This window comes from Schistocerca gregaria, unplaced genomic scaffold (assembly GCF_023897955.1).
Source record: "Schistocerca gregaria isolate iqSchGreg1 unplaced genomic scaffold, iqSchGreg1.2 ptg000703l, whole genome shotgun sequence".
Lineage (NCBI taxonomy): Eukaryota > Metazoa > Arthropoda > Insecta > Orthoptera > Acrididae > Schistocerca > Schistocerca gregaria.
In genome coordinates, this window is record NW_026062081.1 from 297,501 (window position 1) to 302,500 (window position 5,000).

Here is a 5,000-nt window from a genome sequence, read left to right on the forward strand (position 1 = left end):
GGCAGGGACGTAATCAACGCGAGCTTATGACTCGCGCTTACTGGGAATTCCTCGTTCATGGGGAACAATTGCAAGCCCCAATCCCTAGCACGAAGGAGGTTCAGCGGGTTACCCCGACCTTTCGGCCTAGGAAGACACGCTGATTCCTTCAGTGTAGCGCGCGTGCGGCCCAGAACATCTAAGGGCATCACAGACCTGTTATTGCTCAATCTCGTGCGGCTAGAAGCCGCCTGTCCCTCTAAGAAGAAAAGTAATCGCTGACAGCACGAAGGATGTCACGCGACTAGTTAGCAGGCTAGAGTCTCGTTCGTTATCGGAATTAACCAGACAAATCGCTCCACCAACTAAGAACGGCCATGCACCACCACCCACCGAATCAAGAAAGAGCTATCAATCTGTCAATCCTTCCGGTGTCCGGGCCTGGTGAGGTTTCCCGTGTTGAGTCAAATTAAGCCGCAGGCTCCACTCCTGGTGGTGCCCTTCCGTCAATTCCTTTAAGTTTCAGCTTTGCAACCATACTTCCCCCGGAACCCAAAAGCTTTGGTTTCCCGGAGGCTGCCCGCCGAGTCATCGGAGGAACTGCGGCGGATCGCTGGCTGGCATCGTTTATGGTTAGAACTAGGGCGGTATCTGATCGCCTTCGAACCTCTAACTTTCGTTCTTGATTAATGAAAACATACTTGGCAAATGCTTTCGCTTCTGTTCGTCTTGCGACGATCCAAGAATTTCACCTCTAACGTCGCAATACGAATGCCCCCGCCTGTCCCTATTAATCATTACCTCGGGTTCCGAAAACCAACAAAATAGAACCGAGGTCCTATTCCATTATTCCATGCACACAGTATTCAGGCGGGCTTGCCTGCTTTAAGCACTCTAATTTGTTCAAAGTAAACGTGCCGGCCCACCGAGACACTCAACAAAGAGCACCCTGGTAGGATTTAAACGGGGTCCGCCTCGGGACGCGAAAGCACCCCTTCGGCTCGCCCCACCGGCAGGACGTCCCACGATACATGCCAGTTAAACACCGACGGGCGGTGAACCAACAGCGTGGGACACAAATCCAACTACGAGCTTTTTAACCGCAACAACTTTAATATACGCTATTGGAGCTGGAATTACCGCGGCTGCTGGCACCAGACTTGCCCTCCAATAGATACTCGTTAAAGGATTTAAAGTGTACTCATTCCGATTACGGGGCCTCGGATGAGTCCCGTATCGTTATTTTTCGTCACTACCTCCCCGTGCCGGGAGTGGGTAATTTGCGCGCCTGCTGCCTTCCTTGGATGTGGTAGCCGTTTCTCAGGCTCCCTCTCCGGAATCGAACCCTGATTCCCCGTTACCCGTTACAACCATGGTAGGCGCAGAACCTACCATCGACAGTTGATAAGGCAGACATTTGAAAGATGCGTCGCCGGTACGAGGACCGTGCGATCAGCCCAAAGTTATTCAGAGTCACCAAGGCAAACGGACCAGACAAGCCAATCCGATTGGTTTTGATCTAATAAAAGCGTCCCTTCCATCTCTGGTCGGGACTCTGTTTGCATGTATTAGCTCTAGAATTACCACAGTTATCCAAGTAACGTGGGTACGATCTAAGGAACCATAACTGATTTAATGAGCCATTCGCGGTTTCACCTTAATGCGGCTTGTACTGAGACATGCATGGCTTAATCTTTGAGACAAGCATATGACTACTGGCAGGATCAACCAGGGAGCTGCGTCAACTAGAGCTGAGCAGCCGGCCGCCCGGGAGTGTGTCCCGGGGGCCCGCGCGAACACGCAAGCGTCCGCTCAATTATTCTGCAAACAGGAGGAGGCCGAGCTCCCCTGCACGATACACCTCGAAACCCTCTCAGGTCCCGGCGGCGCGCAGCGCCGTCCTAGGTACTTGGTCGGTTTCGAGAGAGGCGCAATCGCCCGGAGTTAGGCGAGTAGACGGTTTTAGTGCGAACACCCTTGCTCCCAACTGAGCTTGCCGCTGCCGACAGAGGCCCGGGAGCGTGCTGTCGTGGCATTGCCGGCGGGAGACAACACGCGCCACCTATGGTGACCGGCAGCTCCAACGCCAGCGCCACACAAGGGCAAAGCCCCACTTGGGTGCAGAAGCGAACTCTCCCAGCACAGCGCACGCGCCAACACGTCCGCACAACTGCGATACAAACCACCTGCGAGAACCGCTGGGGCGACCGAGCAGCAGACGGCGTCGCGGCGCCGAGTGCCAGGCGGCGGCGCATCCTCAACGCACACAGTCCTCAATCAGACCAGCACACTGCAGATGTCCACCGCGCTTCGCACCGGGCTCGGCTGAACCAACTTTGGCCGCCAGGCGCCGCGTGCAGGGTGCGCCGCAGCGTAGCTGCGCCGCCTGCCGAGCCCGTCGGCTGGCGCTCCTGCCACTCGGCGCCCCCCACCAGCCGCCTGTTGCGCGTGCGCCCACGCAGCGCGCGGCCAACACGCCGGGCGGCCCCCCTTCACCGGCCGGGAACAGTCCCACCAAGCCACCGCCGCGTATCGCTTCATACCCACATGGGCCTAGTCACGTGTGTGGATGTGGCGGGTACCGCTGAAACAACCGGTTAATAGCTGTACCGATCGTCGCCATCACAGATTCACCTCCAGCGTGAACAACCGCTCAACAACGGATTTCCAGTTCATTTGCGTATCTTGGGCAGTAAACGTAGATGTCCACCTACATTTGCGAATTCAACAATTCTTGCATGCCAGGATGTCATGTGTCACGACACGCTACATCAGACCACATACACACTGCGACATGTGCAGAAGAGAACACGTGGAAGGTGGCCCGCGCACGTATGCGATGTCCCTTCCGCGATCCACTGTCAACCGGCATCTGCGGCATGTCCCAGATATGGAACGCGGTCCACCAGGGTAGCACTTTGTGTGAGGCAATACGACAAAGTCGGAATACACGCGTCACTACATCACACGGCTCACGCTGACCTGACCTGACTCACCGCACCACCACCCCCAGCGACCCAGGGTGACATACAATGCGTTCGTACGTTCCTCCCACACGCCTCTACGGCGTACCACAGTGCAACCTAGCTGTTATTGGGAGACGAGACAAGTAGCATCGAGCACAACATATGGAAATTGAGATTCGACACCGTTGGGCACAGCCAGCGTACGGTCACACGTATCACACTACTTCACTCTGTACGTAACTACCGATGATCGGTACAGCGTGTGGGTTACGCGTACGACATCAGCGGACAATGGACACAGACCATACCACGACGTACACTGAGGGCGTCGACATCTGAACGCAACTGAACAGCTGCGAGGCTCATTTAACACTCAAACGCCAGACCGACCAGCTTGAGAGGACGGAGACACAAAGAGAGGGGCAGAGGGGGGGGGGGGGCGATATAGTCCTATTGCAGTACAATTGACAGTGGATAGCGGGAATATGTGGAAAGTAAGCAACACTCGCAAGACATCTACATGAGGATAACAACGACACCAGAGATTCCGAGCAGTGAACTATGTTAGGCAAAGGGACAACGTGGGTTAGGTTAAGGGACAACGTGGGTTAGGTTAAGGGACAACGTGGGTTAGGTTAAGGGACAACGTGGGTTAGGTTAAGGGACAACGTGGGTTAGGTTAAGGGACAACGTGGGTTAGGTTAAGGGACAACGTGGGTTAGGTTAAGGGACAACGTGGGTTAGGTTAAGGGACAACGTGGGTTAGGTTAAGGGACAACGTGGGTTAGGTTAAGGGACAACGTGGGTTAGGTTAAGGGACAACGTGGGTTAGGTTAAGGGACAACGTGGGTTAGGTTAAGGGACAACGTGGGTTAGGTTAAGGGACAACGTGGGTTAGGTTAAGGGACAACGTGGGTTAGGTTAAGGGACAACGTGGGTTAGGTTAAGGGACAACGTGGGTTAGGTTAAGGGACAACGTGGGTTAGGTTAAGGGACAACGTGGGTTAGGTTAAGGGACAACGTGGGTTAGGTTAAGGGACAACGTGGGTTAGGTTAAGGGACAAATTGAGTTAGGTTAAGGGACAAATTGAGTTAGGTTAAGGGACAAATTGAGTTAGGTTAAGGGACAAATTGAGTTAGGTTAAGGGACAAATTGAGTTAGGTTAAGGGACAAATTGAGTTAGGTTAAGGGACAAATTGAGTTAGGTTAAGGGACAAATTGAGTTAGGTTAAGGGACAAATTGAGTTAGGTTAAGGGATAATCTGGTACAACCACAGTTAGGTTAAGCGATAATCTGGTACAGCCACAGTTAGGTTAAGCGATAATCTGGTACAGCCACAGTTAGGTTAAGCGATAATCTGGTACAGCCACAGTTAGGTTAAGCGATAATCTGGTACAGCCACAGTTAGGTTAAGCGATAATCTGGTACAGCCACAGTTAGGTTAAGCGATAATCTGGTACAGCCACAGTTAGGTTAAGCGATAATCTGGTACAGCCACAGTTAGGTTAAGCGATAATCTGGTACAGCCACAGTTAGGTTAAGCGATAATCTGGTACAGCCACAGTTAGGTTAAGCGATAATCTGGTACAGCCACAGTTAGGTTAAGCGATAATCTGGTACAGCCACAGTTAGGTTAAGCGATAATCTGGTACAGCCACAGTTAGGTTAAGCGATAATCTGGTACAGCCACAGTTAGGTTAAGCGATAATCTGGTACAGCCACAGTTAGGTTAAGCGATAATCTGGTACAGCCACAGTTAGGTTAAGCGATAATCTGGTACAGCCACAGTTAGGTTAAGCGATAATCTGGTACAGCCACAGTTAGGTTAAGCGATAATCTGGTACAGCCACAGTTAGGTTAAGCGATAATCTGGTACAGCCACAGTTAGGTTAAGCGATAAAGTTGGTTAAATTCGGTATTGTGTGGGAAGGGGGCAGAGAGAGTGGGGGGGGGGGGTGGATAGTTGTGGCAGTACGCGGATGCCTGAGTCACCGTCAGATATGTCACGTCGGTTCGATGCTTGTAGCAAGAGGCTGGCGGGTCTGTGTCTCTC

The 5,000-nt window shown here is 52.8% G+C and overlaps 1 non-coding gene across 1 annotated transcript in view; it reads right to left on the reverse strand.

The window, feature by feature from the left end:
• LOC126320167 (small subunit ribosomal RNA) overlaps positions 1-1,714 on the reverse strand; it is a 1,893-nt gene extending 179 nt beyond the window's left edge. The window contains exon 1 of the ribosomal RNA XR_007557914.1: positions 1-1,714. This exon is cut by the window's left edge and continues 179 nt beyond it. This is a non-coding gene — a ribosomal RNA (small subunit ribosomal RNA).
• Positions 1,715-5,000: the final 3,286 nt, after the last annotated feature.